This window comes from Meriones unguiculatus, chromosome 5, assembly GCF_030254825.1.
Source record: "Meriones unguiculatus strain TT.TT164.6M chromosome 5, Bangor_MerUng_6.1, whole genome shotgun sequence".
Lineage (NCBI taxonomy): Eukaryota > Metazoa > Chordata > Mammalia > Rodentia > Muridae > Meriones > Meriones unguiculatus.
In genome coordinates this window covers 30,543,661-30,559,654 of record NC_083353.1, presented here as the reverse complement: position 1 = coordinate 30,559,654, position 15,994 = coordinate 30,543,661, and the positions used below count along the sequence as shown (strand labels likewise).

At 40.5% G+C, this 15,994-nt stretch overlaps 1 long non-coding RNA gene and 1 other non-coding gene across 6 annotated transcripts in view; one reads left to right on the top strand and one right to left on the bottom strand.

The window, feature by feature from the left end:
- Positions 1 to 788: 788 nt before the first annotated feature.
- The window catches only part of LOC132654201 (uncharacterized), a 37,371-nt gene continuing 22,165 nt past the window's right edge, over positions 789 to 15,994 (bottom strand). For all 5 annotated transcript variants that reach the window (XR_009591837.1, XR_009591835.1, XR_009591836.1 and 2 more), the window contains one exon: positions 789 to 2,083. This is a non-coding gene — a long non-coding RNA (uncharacterized LOC132654201). The remainder of the gene's footprint in view (positions 2,084 to 15,994) is intronic.
- On the top strand, positions 10,283 to 10,414 carry LOC132654426 (small nucleolar RNA SNORA17). The gene has a single exon (XR_009592077.1). It is a non-coding gene; the product is annotated as a small nucleolar RNA SNORA17 (small nucleolar RNA).

Below are 15,994 nucleotides of genomic sequence, written 5' to 3'. Positions count from 1 at the left end.
GGGTAGTTGATCAGGCTTCAGAGAGCTCTGCTAGGAGAGACTTACGCAGGATAGGTTCCTCTGCAGTGGGTGATGGCTACTGCCTATGGATGGCAGGAGGTATAAACAAGATAACTGAGAGGATTCACATGAAGTGCTTGGTCTCCACAAGTCCTTGATGAACAATGCAATTAATGTTCTACAATAGGCAAGCCAAAGGAAAGGGGGAACTTCTTCTAAGAAGAAAAGTGGAGGAGTCCAGGGGCAGAAGGAAGGAGACATTGGTATAAATAACAAGGCTGAACTGTGACACCAAAACACTCTTGATGAGGTCCTGATGACTAGACTGTATAAAAAAAATATTCACTTTATTTCTGCTTGTTCTCAGTATATTGACCTTAAAGTACAAATCTATAAAGGTACTATTCTGCTAGGGGAACTCCCTCCCTATACATTTTTAAAAGAGCCATAGTGGTGAAGGCTCCTTTACATTTCCTGTTCATATGTTCACTGAATAGAAATCCAGTTTTCACTAAGCTCTGCTAAGTAGAAAGCAGACGAGAAAGCAGGCAATCAGCATGCGCAGATTGGCATACCACGAACTGATAACTAAGAATTCCTCATGACCAGGAGTTCGGCAGGGAGACAACCCATCCTACAAGTCTCAGTCCTATACCTGAAGTTGCCAGTTAAATTAGAGCTGTTCCTCACTGAAGAATAAAGTAATAACATCTTCAAATTAGAAGAAAGAAAATGGTAGGAGAATTTTCATCAAGTAAATAATGAAGACTCACGTTCAAAGACTGTGTGAAACTCATCATATAGGGCAGCATTGTTTATTTAAGAAGGATCAAGCAACACTAATCATTTCTCAAACAGCACATAGTGTTATTGACAGGTTGTATTGGCAGCTTAATTAAGAAGTCTGTTGATGATGTTTTAAAAAGCATTTGCACATTTTCAATTACATTGATATTACTCAAGACAAAGATGGCTGTTATTGGCTCATCCATATTGAATAGGTCACAGACTCTACATAAGATGTCCAGTGTCTCTAATCATATCAGCATCTTAGCATTGGAAAAGCAATGACTTACCCTCAAGACAAATATAAATTTTTAGTAAACTGTATAGTTATTCAAGCTATGGAGACAGCAGATGAATACTTTTAAAATTGCTCAGCGAGATTGTTAAGATTCTTTGCTAGATGTTTTGCTGCTTTCTGTCTAGTCTTAGATCTATGAGTTCCCAACCCCCAAATGTTATCTAGATCTCCCTTTCTCCTCACTGGTATCTCACTCAGAATGCTGTCCTGAGTACATAGCATGTAGATGGCTGTAGACACCTCGCAAGAAATGTGTAATTATATGAGTCTTCCAGCAGACAACCTACACCTACGGGAAAAAGTAAAATTGAACTTAAATTAACTCAAAGCATTGTGTCTCTAAAGTTTACTGACTATTTAGGGAATAAATAAAATAAATTTTACTTCAGCATTGTAAAATAATAAAACAATAAAGGATTAAAATGTCATGAATTTCCCAGATTGTTTTGCTGTTGTGTTATGTTCTATTTTGTTCCTCATTAATGAAGCTTAAAATACTTACAGAATATACTTTTCCATTCATTTGTTTCTTGAATTAGAGAAAATGTTAATTAGGAACAGAAGAAAAAATAATGCATCCTGAAACTAATTGTAGCTTCACTGAAGGCAAGCCCTGCACCTTATTTGTCTACCCATTTTCTCTTCCATCTTTGTGCAGGGAGCCATACATAGTAAGCACTCAATTAACTTGAAAGACAATGCACATCTTGGTCCACGCCAATTCAGAGGGTTGCATTGATTAAGGAGCAGCTGACGCTGGGATGGGTTCAGTTGCTGTTGATGTCAGGCAAGCAGGGCACACTGTCTGGGAGGCTTCCTCTACACGTTTTGTTAACTGACTGCTGGCCACTGGCTTTCTCAAAGTCTTGGTTTGTTTCTCCTTTTGTGGAAGATAACAAGATGAGCCTCCAATGGTTCTATTTCCAACCAGAATGGTATGAAAGGTGGTTTGAAGCAGGTATTCTGTGGCTGTCTGACCCAGTCCAGGCGGCAGTACATCTATGAACAAAATAGGAACCAATTATTTATCCATTGCTTGCTGAGAAGAACTTTCAGAAGTACCAAAGTTGGCCTTTTGCTGATCATTAAAATGAATATAGCTCAACATTTCAAAACACAATGAGAATCATCTGTGTGGGTAATACTGTCTAAGTCTTTTTCTCCTACTTTAAATAATAATTTCAAATTCCATTCCAACCCCAGGTGCAGATCCAAGCTTAATAAAATCAGAAATCCCACATCCTATATGCTTTGGAAATAAACATTCCCAAGCTGATAAGCATTCCATATTTTATATTTTCCCCTTGAGGTCTCATGCCCAACCCATTCATGAATAATAGAGACCCTGCCTGCAGCCCATCATTCTGCACCATGGAGATGGCTGATAGCTCACAACTGCCACCAGAAGAGGAGCCAGTGTGAAAGCCATCGCTAGGAGCACAGGTTCAATAACATTCTAACCTATCAGGCAAGCAAAAGGCCTAGGCTAATCTGAATACTTCTAACATACCAGTCATCAGCTACAGAAGAAAAGTCTCATGAGAACAGCATGGCAAGAGTCAGCAGAGTCCCACAGAGGGCTTTCAGTCATGCCTGTACACACACACACGCACACACACACCAATTACATCATCTTAATTTTTTTCTTTTATTGAAAATAGGTATTTTAATACAGTATATTCTGATTATAGTCTTTTATCCACCAACTCCTCCCAGATCCTCCCTACCTACCCTCCCATCCAAATCCACACCATTTTTTCTCTTTCTTCTTAGAAAGAAGATATCCAAATAATCATGATAAAACCAAACAGACTTTAATAGGGCAAAGCAAACAAATAAACAAAAGTGAGACAAAAAGCATAAGAAACACATATAAATGAAAGACACACATGTTCACACAGAGAGAAATCCCATAAAAACACAGAACTAGAAACAACAATATATATATGCAAAGGACCTGTAATGGATTTTTAATATTTTTAATGTAATATTTCTATGAATCCCTGTGCTCTCTAAAATGTTTCACTAGGGTAAGAGTCCAAGAAGCAAAAACTAAGTTTAGCTTTAACTGAATTTATTTACTAATTCACCTTATTTTGATCTTTTGAAAATAGACCAGAGAAGTGCAAGTATGTAAACTCTATCATAAACAAGAATTGCAAAGAAAAATGTTCTGGATCAGAATTCTTTGAGTCATGGTTGAGTGTGTGCTGTCTCGACCTTCAGCTCATGAGTGAAAATGCCATGTGATCTGAGAATTTAGAAATCCACGTGGATTCATTTTGGGCTCTACCATCTTTGTCTGTTTTATCAAACTTGTCACCAAAACCTATTTACTTCTTAATTTGAAATGTCTCATTTTGAAAGCCCTCTTAATCCTGTAGTTCTACAACTCTCTTTCTTCCTTGGCCAGGTCCTGTCCTCCTAAGGCTGGAAAGCAACAAGTTCCTGGCTTAGCATTAGTGATCTCTGTTGTCATCTTACCTCCTGCCACCACTGCGGCTGTAAGCTGGGTCACTGGAGTATTCACCTAAAAGGCCCAGTGCCGTAGTGACCTTCAAGCCTTCATCATCACTACAGGCCATGGGGATGCAATCTCAGACCACAAGGAATGGAACTTGTTGTATGGCCACAATGCTGTGGAATTATTCTGCGTGGAAGTTTCTTCATCATTTCTGTTTTTCTTCCACTGTTAGCTATGTTAGCCTAATCCACAAAAAAAAAAAAAAAAAAAAAAATGGCTTCTGCCCTCACTCACCTTCTTGCTGCCAAAAATGAAACTGGGATCCTAGCACAGCCTTCTGATTTTGTTCTTTGACCTGAGCTGTATAGACAGGGCTCAGCTGCTAGAAGGTACAACATCGCCACTCTTGACTCTGTCTTGCCTGCTACCCATGAAGCCTCCTGATAAATTGAACCACCCCAGTAACCAGTCACTGAATGTATTAAAAGATTACCACACCTCTTGGGCCCTGTGGTTTGGACTTCTGCCAGTCCCAGTGAGGCTAGGAACCCAGACCATGACCCACCTAACCTTGGCCTCCTCCCATACATGGAAACCTGTACCCACCCTAGATAAATTATACTATGTTTTTATAATATGAATATATAGATACATTTATTCATCACTTCCAAATTTATTCTGACTTAGTGCCATAAAATAATAAAACTAAAATTGACTTCGTTTTTATAATAAATAATCTACAATGACAGACAGCTCAGTTGGTAAAGTATTTTCCTCACATGCATCAGGGCCTGATCCTGGAGCCCTGGAATCCGCATACAAACCTGGTTCCAGTGGCACATGCCTGCAGAACACAGTGTTCACAAACCAGCTTATTTAGTCAAATCCCAAGGCAATAACAGGCCTTATTTCAAACAAATTTGTAAAACAGAGCTTAAAGGCCAACACCTGAGGCCCTCCTCTGCCTTCTACATGCATATCAAGTACGTGCCCATGAGCAAACATATGTGCGTACACAGAATCATGTACATAAGTAAATAAACAATGTCACATGGGCTTCTTCTAACTCTGACCGGGATCCTGAGATTTTCCACTTTCCCATTCTGTTTTATTACATGAAGTCTTTGCTTCTAGCACACAAGTCTACTGACCTTTACAATACTCAGACTTTCTACTCGAAGCCTCTTCTCTGAATCCTGTTACCATTTGACACTCCATCTATAATATAATCTAAAAAGCTCATTAGAATCAAGTCCAAACTAATTTATGCCTTCTTTGGGATCCTCTGGAATCTTCACAATGCAGCTTAGTCTACTGTTCTCACTAAGAATCGTGTATTTGTTAGCTCCCAGATAGATATGAGGTCTCTCAGAGCTGAGATAGACATCATTTTCTATCCTTGTTGCTGATCTCTAGAAGGAAGGTTCCCTCCATCTTCTCCCTCCCCCAGCCTCTACTAGCCTGCATCTAAGAAGAAAAGACACTGAAGAAAAGTTGCAGACCCAACTAAACCTCTGTAAGCAGGCAGAGCTTGGGAATACTGAGACAAAAGATTAAAGCATTGACTGTTGTAGGCTGTAGTGGCTGTGATTTTGTTTCTGTCAGTCTCTTCAGATGGTTTCTTTCTACTTACATGTGGCTAGTGCGATAAAACTCAGGACTGACTCCCACTTAAACAGATCTCCCTCATACACGGGCAGTGTACCTTCTTTCTCCCAGATGAGATCTGGGGTAAACTAAGTCTAGGATATGAAGAGTGAGATCCAGGAAAAAGGGAGGCAGGAAGCAAACATGTGAACAAAATGCACTCTGCCTCAACAGCTTCAAATGAAAAGGTGAGGTCTTCAGAAACTTCTGGGTTGCAGCAGAGTATTAGGTCCACTTAGCATGAGAAACATGTATAGGAACAAGAGAGCTGCCTTATGTTTATCTTCTCCAAGTACTTGTGACTCAAAAATTGAGAGTGCACCTCAATTCAACTAATATCAAAGAATCATTTCAATAAATGTGTATTATTTGTTTTCTTATTTTGAAGGCTTCAGACACATTTTTTTATTAATTACAGTTTATTCACTTTGTAACACCCTTGTACCTCCCTCCCACCTCCCCTCCCAATCCCACCCTTCCTCTTCCCCACCTGTGCCACTCCCCCAGTCCACTGATAAGGGAGGTCCTCCCCCCCCTTCCCTCTGATCCTTGTCTACCAGGTTTCATCAGGAGTGGCTGCATTGTCTTCCTCTGTGGCCTGGTAAGGCTGCTGCCCTTCAGGGAAAGGTGATCAAAGAGCAGGCCAATCAGTTACTGTCAGAGACAGTCCCTGTCCCCATTACTATCAAGGCCACTTGGATACTGAACTGCCCTAGGCTACCTCTGTGCAGGGGTTCCAAGCCATCTCCATGAGTGGTCCTCAGCTGGAGTACCAGTCTCAGAAAAGACCCCTGGGCCCAGACTTTTTGGATCTGTTGCTGTCCTTGTGGAGCTCCTGCCCTCTCCAGGTCTTACTAACTCCCACTCCCACTGCAGATTCCCTGCACTCTGCCCAAAGTTTGGCTCTGAGTTTCAGCATCTGCCTCAATACCCTGCAATATCTACTTTAATAGTAAACATGTAAACTTTATAAGAATAGACTAAGAATTCTGAAAAACTAAAGTTCTAAACCAAAGTTGTCCATGATTCAAATGCTGAATACTAATCTCACTCTGAGCCTTAGAGAATTTTTTTTTCTATGAAGCCATTTCTCTAAGTGCACATTTTGACAACATAAACCTTTAAGTCTGAGATCTTGTGAGGAGCGAAGATGTAAGCAAGACAAATCCTGCGGTTTTTTTTTTTTTTGCAAGCCTTTCTGCCAAAGGGGAAAGCCAGTGGACTTCGTGAACAAAAAATTTGCATCAGCACTTGCAGATGGTCAGAATTTACTGTAGAATCATGTAATATTCATGACACTTCACATATTTTGAATATTTCAATATATCATACACATACTACATACATATATACATAACCTTGATAATATGTGACTTAAAAAGATATAGAGAGTGGATCCAGGCATATCATAACATCATAAGATCTTTTGTTATTTGAATGTATCTGCGAATAAAAGCTTTACTTAGAAGCAATCGTTCTTTTAGCATGTATAACAGAGATTGTCAATTGCTTTTTCCCCTAAATTTTAAGGGGTGCATGACTACAGATTTCAGATCTTTCTGGCATGAAATAATGTGAACAGCTAGCAGGGGTAGATTCCTGGTAATGCTCTTTGAGGGAACACTTAAGACATAAGAGCGAGTCGATATCCAGGGATAGCAAAGAAATAAGATACATGTTCCGCCCTCCTCCACTGCTGGTGGGAAGGTAAACTGGTACAACCACTCTGGAAAGCTATCTGGCGCTTTCTAAGACAAATAGGAATAGTGCTTCCTCCAGACCCAGCTATACCACTGCTAGGTATATGCCCAAAGTTTGTTCAAGTACACAAAAAGGACACTTGCTCAACCATGTTTATAGCAGCTCTATTTGTAATAGCCAGAACCTGGAAACAACCCAGATGTCCATCAACGGTGGAATGGGTACAGAAATTGTGGTATTTTTATACAATGGAATACTACTCAGCAATCAAAAAGGAGGAAATCATGAAATTTGCAGGCAAATGGTGGGATCTAGAAAAGATCATTCTGAGTGAAATATCCCAGAAGGAGAAAGACAAACATGGGATATACTCACTTATATAGACCTATAAGATATGATAAACATAATGAAATCTATACACCTAAAAGAGATAATCAATTGAGCGGACATGGGGTAAGATGATCAATCATCGTTTAGAAAGACAGATGGGATGTGCATTGAACGTATGACAGGAGTCTACTGAGCGCATCTGAAAGACTCTAACTAGCAGTGTTTTCAAAGCAAAGACTCATGACCAAACCTTTGGCAGAGTACAGGGAATCATAAGAAAGAAGGGGAGTTAGTATGATGGGGAAAGGATAGGAGCTCCACAAGGACCAAATATATCTGGGCACAGGGTCTTTTCTGAGACTGACATTCAACCAAGGACCATGTATGGATATAACCTAGAACCTCCACTCAGATGTAGCCTGTGGTAGCTCAGTAACCAATTGGTTTCCCAAAGTGAGGGGAACAGGGACTATTTCTAACAGGAACTCAATGACTGGCTCTTTGGTCTCCCCACCCCCGAAGGGAGGAGCAGTCCTGTTAGGCCACAGAGGAGGGCTTTGCAGCCAGTCCTGAAGATACCTGATAAAACAGGATCAGATGAATGGGGAGGAGGTCCCCCCTATCAGTGGACTTGGAAAGGGGCACGGTGGAGATGAGGGAGGGAGGGAGGGACTGGGAGGGAATGAGGGATCGGGACATGGCTGGGATACAGAGTTAATAAAATGTAACTGATAAAAAAAAATAAAAATAATAAAAATAAAAAAAAAATCTATGAGCAATAGGAATTGAAGAAAAAGAAAGCCAGATCAAAGGCACAAAATATATCTTCAACAAAAAATATTTTTCATAGATGAAAATTTACATAACTAAAGGAGGCATAAAGAACACCAAATAGACAGGACTAGAAAAGAAATTTCCCATGACACATAATAATCAAAACACTAAATGTAACAAGGTGGAATAGCCTTTAATCTCAGCACTCAGAGATAAAGGCAGACAGATCTCTAAGTTTGAGGCTATCTTGTTCTACAGAGCAAGTTCCAGGATATCCAGATCAAAATAAAAACCATATCTCAAAAAAAAATAAAAACAAAACAAAATAAAAAGGTATAAACATACAGAATAAAAAATTAAAACTGCAAGGGAAAAAGAAAAGTGCATATTATAATGACACCAGCATTCTCAACAGAGATGCTAAAATCCATAAGGCTGTTAATAGATACTCTACAATCTTTAAGAGACCACAAATTCCATCCCAGGTTACTGTATTCAGCAAAACCATAGACTGAAAAGAAAAACATTCCACAATTAAGCCAAATTCAAGCAGGATCTATCTACAAATCAAGCTCTACAGAAGATGCTACAGGAAAAGTTCAATATGAAGAGGTTAACCACATTCAAGAAAACAAAATGAATAAATAATCCCATACCAGCACACCAAAAGAGGGGTGGAAACCCACACTATAACATCAAAATAAGAGGAATCAATGAACACTTGTTAATTGTTCAGTCTCAGCATTAATGATCTCAATACTCCAAGTAGATACAGACTAAATGTTTGGATTAAAAAAAGAAGATCATTTTTTCTGATGCATTCAAGAAACACTCCTTACCATCAAGGATACACATAGCTTCAACATGAAAGGATAGAACAAGATGTTCCAAGCAAATGGATCTAAGAAGCAAGCACATATACCCATTTTACTATCTGAAAAAATAGACCACAAATGGAAACTAACCAAAATAAAGAGAGGGAAGCTATAAAGAAAAGAATACCACGGTTCTAAGTATTTATATGCCAAATACAAGGGCACTCGAATTCATAGAAAAACACTATGACAGCTAACAAGCAGACATTGATCCTCACACAATAATAATGGCATACTTCAATACTCCGCTCTCACTAACAGACAGGTCATCAAGACAAAAATTAAACAAGAAACACGAGTTAAATAGTGTAAAATACAAAATGGACTCAGTAGATATGTATAGATCATTTCATCCAAACACAAAAGGACACATCTTCTTCTCATCAGCTTATGGAACTTTCTCCAAATTTGACTACATAGTTAGACACAAAGGAAGTCTCAACAGATACAAGAAAACTCAGATAGCACCCTGCGTCCTACCTAAGTACCATGAATTAAAGCAGGATATCGACAGCAACACATTTACAAACTCGTGGACACTAAAAATCTCACTACTGAATTTTAAAAAATGGTTAAAAGAGAAATTAATATGAAATTTTAAGTGAAATTAAAATGTATTTACTTGTTTGACTTGTCATGGTTTATTCATCTTGGTACAGATGAATAAACAGAATTCATATCTTTTTCAAGAAGAAAAAGAAGAAAACAATTTAAACTCTTTAGAATTTCCAGAAGGTGGTGGTGCATGCTTTTTTAATCCCAGCACTTGGGAGACAGAGGCAGGAAGCCAATACAAGGCCAGCCTGGTCTACAGAGTGAGTTCAAGGGTAACCAAGGCTACACAGAGAAACCATGTCTCAGAAACAAACAAACAGGAACAAGAATAAAACAAAAAACAAAAAAATAACTTTTTAGAATTGAATGAAAATGAAAACACAACACACTCAAACTTATGAGACACAAAAAAATGGTTCTAGGAGGCAAGTTCAAGTTTTATGTAGTACTAAAGGCCTACATTAAAAAAAAAATCCTATGTAATCAACCTAACAGCACACCTGAAAGCTCTAGGACTAAAGGAAGAAATAACACACAAAAACAGTGGAAGACAAGAAATAATCAAACTCAAGACTGAAATCAATAAAATCAAAACAAAAATATTAAAAAGAATCAATGAAGCAAGGGTTGGTTCTTAGAGAAAAGTCAATAAAATTGATAAACCATCAGCCAAATCAACTAAAAGGCATGGGGAAAAGATTCAAATTAATAATATTAGAGATGAAAAGGCAGACACCATAGACACACTAAGAAAATCCAGAGAATTAGTCATAAGGACACACGTTAAATATATATATATATATATATATATATATATATATATATATATATATATATATATATATATTCCACCCTGCCCCTAGAGGTGTTGCAGGTGAGGCTGCTGTGTCTCATGGGCATCAGTAGGTGACAGAGAGGAGAGAAGCTACGTCTACACTCAGTGTTCGGACCTGCGAATATCTGAATGAGTAGTCACCTAAGATACCCTGAAAAAGAAAAGTGAGCCTGAGAAGACCACCAGTCTGGTGCCAGGCAGGCCCAGTAGGGCTCCCAGGGTGAGGAGCAAGCTGGAGACAGACAACCCTAGCAAGGGGTGACTGGAGCGTGGCAAGGAGAGAGCCCTAGACAACCACCAGACTGGTGCCATGGAGCCAACCCAGACACGAAGCAAGCCTGAGATGACCACCTGGGGTGGGGTGGGGGAGCTGGGGGAAGGACAGACTATACCCATGCCCAGCTCAGTAATGCAAGAGTGGGGCATAGAACTTCGACAACACTCCTGAGACAACTCTCACAGACCCTGGGTGCCACCAAAGGAGCAGGTAGAGAAATGGAAGGGAAAGAGAAACAGAAGGATGAAGGCACAATGAAGAGAGGCAGAACTGGAGACTTGAGGGTAGGGAGGAACAGCTTGATGTGACTAACCAGTGATGCCACCTGGGACCATGGTGGGGTTCTGGCCAGTGATGTCACCAGGGTCTGTGACCCTGAAGTAGAGGAGATCTGTTACCACCAAAAACCAGGTGGACATCCCTTGTTTGGGCTGCTACCCAGGGACATGTAAATGTTTGAGGGACGTGCAGAACTGGTCCTACCCCTCACCTCATTGGAGAGCTGATCCCACCCCTAGCCAACTGCAGTACTCAGGAGAGCAGGCCCTGAACATTGCAGGAGTTGCGAGTGAGCTGCTCCAAGGATATGAACATAGAAGAGCTAGCCCTACCCCTTAAAGATACCCTGCTACTCCTTTGCCATTTACCACCTGCAGCAGGCAAGGCCCTGATGGTGGGAGCAGAAGTGCTAGCCCTGCTCCTTGTCTGGAGAGCTGGCATGAAACAGGAGAGCTGATCCCACCCCTAGCCAGCTACATTACAGCTACAGGCCCTGCACCTTGTCTACACAACAGAGTAGAACAAAACCTGGTGGTGAGAGCATAGACAAGCTGGCCCCAAGGGCATGAGTGTGGGAGAGCTGGCACAGCCACCTGTCTGCTGTGTGGTGGTATAGGCAAGAAAAAGATGCCACACTCTCTGGCCCCTTGCCACATATGGCAAGCAGAAGCCATATGGCCTCGAAGTCATCAGAGAGGGAGAACTGGCCCTGCCCCTCACCTATTGCAGCACTTGGGAAAGCAGGCCCGGCACCTCATCTGGGCAGCACAGTAGAGCTGGCCCCTGATGTGGGGGCTACTGGTAAGCTGGCCCCAATGACGTAAGTGTGGGAGAGCCAGCCCTGCCTCTCGTCTGTTGTGTGGTGTCATCGGCCAGGGAAAGATCTTCTCACCTCCTTTTTGCCTTCACCACTGGCAGGTGAGGTAGCCTCCTACAAGGTCATAAGAGCAAGAGAGCTGTACCTGCCCCTCACCTGCTGTAGCACAGTAGGACTGGTCTTGGATACAGGGGATGCAGATGAGCCTGACAGAGGGTGAGTGCTGGAGAACCAGCCCTGCCTCTCATATGCTGGGCAGTGGTGTGGACAAGTGGCTGTCCTCCCCTCCTTCATGCCTCACCATCTCTGGCAGGCAGCAGAGCTGGCCCAGGGTCACAAGAGCCAGTAGAATTAGCCATGTCCCTCATCAGCTGCAAAACAAAACAAAACAAAACAAAACAAAAAACCTCAGGAGAGTGGCCCTGCACCTCACCTGAGCAACAGGACAGAGCTAGCCCTGGTTGAAGAGGTTGCTGGTGATCTGGCCTGGAGGGCATGTGAGCAGGAGGGCTGACGAGCTCAGACACTTCTCAGGCCTAAGTCCAGGGCTTTGAATTGGCCCACACCAACATCTACCCCATGGATGAACTGCAGGAGTGCTTGAAGGGGCCGGTCCTACAGATCTAAAACTAGAGGATCTCCATGACATAGAGCAACAACAGGATGTCCTAGAGGAATCCCAGTGAAAATTCAATACTGATAGATAATAGAAGCCAGAGACCTCGTAGCAAACCAGTGAGTCACGGTAATGAGCATTTGCAAGGAAGTGTGGACACAGGCTATACTGTGGGGCACGCTGTGACACACTATAGCTTCCACAATGAGCTTTTTTTTCTTTGTTGGGGAAGAGATTGCAATGGTGGAGGGCAGGTACAGGGGAGGAGGAGATGAGTGGGATTGGGTCCATAAAGTAAAATTCACAAATTTTTTGTGATTTATATTTATATCTATTTATATATTTATAAACATTTATATAAATATATTTTATATCTATATATTTATACATATATATAGGAACTTTATTTATATATTCTCTATGAATATATATGTTATATATATAATTACATATATATCTATCTACATATATATTCCACCAAACTGGAAAACCTAAAAGTGGGTAAATTTCTTGGTATATAACCTGCCAATTATAAGTCAAAATCAGATAAGCAATTTAAACAGACCTATAACTCCTAATGAAGTATAGAAGCAGTTATTAAAAGTTTCCCAGTCTGAACCAGTCCACAGAAGACAATGCAGACAGTCCTGATGAGAACTGATAGGCTAGGGTCAGATGGAAAGGGAGGAGGACCTCCCCTATCAGTGTACTGATGGAGGCATATGGGAGGAGAAGAGGGTGGGAAGATAGGAGGGGAAAGAATGGCAAAGGGGGCTCCAGCTTGGATACAAAGTGAATAAATTGTAATAACCAAAAAAATTAATTAAATTTATCTTAAAAATAATTTCCCAGTAAAATAAATGTCCCAGGAACAAACAAATTTAACACAAACACCTACCAGACCTTCAAAGAAGAATTAATGCCAATGTTCCTCAAATTATTCCACAAAATGGAAACAGAAAAAACAATGTCTAGGTCTCCTTAGGAGGCTACAATTACCCTGATACCTAAACTACACAGAGACTCAGCAAAGAAAGAAAATTACAAACCCGTTTTTCTTATGAACATACATTCAAAAATTCTCAATAAAATGCTTGCAAACTGAATCCAAGAACAAATCACTAAGATCATTCATCAAGATCCAGTAGGCTTCATCTCAGAGACTAAGGGATGATTCAACATACATAAATCAATAAATGTAATTCACCACATAAACAGGCTTAAAGATAACAACCACTTGATCATCTCATTATACGGACAAAACACCTGTGACAAAGATTCAACATCTCTTCATGATAAAAATCCTGACGAAATAGGAATACAAGAAACATATCTCAATATATTAACACCAATTTACAACAAACTCCACAGCCAAATTCAACCCAAACAGAGAAAAACTTAAAGCATTTCCATGATAAGCAGGCCTAAAAGCAAAGCTGTCCACTCTTTCCATACCTAAAATTTATTAGTGCTCATAGTCTTAGCTAGAGCAATAAGACAACTGAAGGAGATCAAGGAGATACAAATAAAAAGAGAAGTCAAAAGTTCTTTGTAGCTGATGTGATTATATTCATAATAACCCTAGAAGCCCAACAGGAAACATTTACAGTTGATAAATACTTTTATCACACTAGCAGGATAATGAAAATGTGGTACATTTGAGCACAGAATATTACATAGATGTTTAAAATTCACAGGTAAATGAATGGAGCTATAACAAATCATCCTGCGTGAGGTAACCTTGACCCAAAAAGAAAAATCTGGTATCATTCACTTATATGTGCATGCATGCTAGTGTTTAAGCTTTCAATAAGCATGCCACAATCCATATAACCACAGAGCCTATGTACAGATTAAGAGAATGAGTATGAGGAGGATTTCCCAAGGAAGGGAAAATAGTTATGGAAAGACAAGCAAGGGTGAAATGATTAAATGAAGAAGGGGGAGAAATATGGGAATAAGGAGGAAGTGCATGAAAGGACAAGTAACGCTAAGGGCCATTGGAGGGCCATATGGAAACTACTACAGCAGAAACTTCTTAAAATATGTGCATATGTGAAAGAAATCGAAATGAATTTACTGAATAACAGGGGAAGCAGAGAGCCAACTAGTCCTTTCTCACCACCAAGTGAAGCTTCCAGTGCCAGGAATGGATTATATCTACTCAAGTTGCTGGCCAAGGGGGGCCCAGTGGAAACCCCTAGACAACTCAGGTTATGGTTGCTCTTCACAAACTGATGGCAAGGGCCTGTTGATGAAGACAGCATGTACATAACTCACAGAACATGAAGCAGTAGAGTCAGGGAGTAAACAGAACCTCCCTCCCCTTGACCAGGGCTCATGGTACTGGAAGGTACTCTGTACAAGAGCAGAGGAGAAAGCCAAACACCAACAGAGCCACAAACTCTCTGATCTACAATGGTGACATACCTGCATGAGACACTGGTACAATAGTGGCCTAAAAGGGGTAAAAGTAACCAACCACTATCTGATTAGAACTAGGCCCATTCCATGAGAGGAACCCATGTCTGACACTGCTCAAGTAGCCAACAACCTGAAACTATATAGGAGTGGACCTAGCATGCTAGTATACTATTGTACTGCTAAACGGTTATAGCAATAAAATGACTCCTAAGGACATTCTGCTGTACCCATAGATCAGTATCTCACTCTGTCATCATCAGAGAAGCCAGTGCAGGGTCTCACAAATACACACTGTGCAGAGAGTGAGAGATTCTGGAACACTAATCCAATAGTGTTTTTCCCATGAGAAAAGCTGTAAGGAAAGCACCAAGAAAACATCTTACAGCTGTAATAGGACTGAAACAGCGTAGGACATCACAGAAACTACAGCAGCACACACAGGGCTTGCACAGCTCCCGAACAAATGGGGTCTCAAGAATTAGGAAGGGAACTAGACATAAGCCTCCAATCTTAACACGGAAGCTCTCTCCAACTGACAACTTCTCCTAAAGGAAAAATGGGTTTTCTCCAGTGTAGTCTAAAGGTTTACAACCATGGGTAAGGCCAGACCCATGCCCAGCATGGGCAACGCAAAATAAACTTGATGGCACTCTTGGAGATGCTTTGTCCCATAATGCTTTGTTTGGACATTTTTGACCTTAGAGGTTTTGCTTATACTGTACAGTTTCTAATTATGTCTTTCCATGGCTTTTATGTGAGTGTGTGTGTGTGTGTGTGTGTGTGTGTGTATGTATGTGTGTGTGTGTATGTATATGTGTGTGTGTGTGTGTGTATTTCTCATGCTTTTTGTTTTGTTTTTTTTTTTATTCTGGTTTGATTGCTTTTATTTGCCTTCTTGATTTCTAAAAGAGAGAAAAAGAAGCAGAGTTGGATGTTTGGAGATCCCGGGAGAAACTGGAAGTAGATGAGGGAACAGAAACTATAATTAGAATGTATCATATGGGAAAATTATTTACAATTAAAAACTTTAAAACTTAACTAATTTTTAAAAATTTTATCACATGCTAGCACCTGGATGTCAAACTTTACAGCTTCCAAAACTGGCTAAGTTTCTATCCCTTGTAAATCACTCAGTCTTACGTACCATAAACAGAATAAAATGGGATTGACTTCTAGCTTTTATAAATTAAGAATCAAATCCAGACACAGTGGTGCATGCCTTTAATCCAGCACTCGAGGAGGCAGAGGCAGGCGATCTCTGTGACTTTTGAGGCCAACCTGATCTGCAAAGCAAGTCCAGGACAGCCAAGGCTACA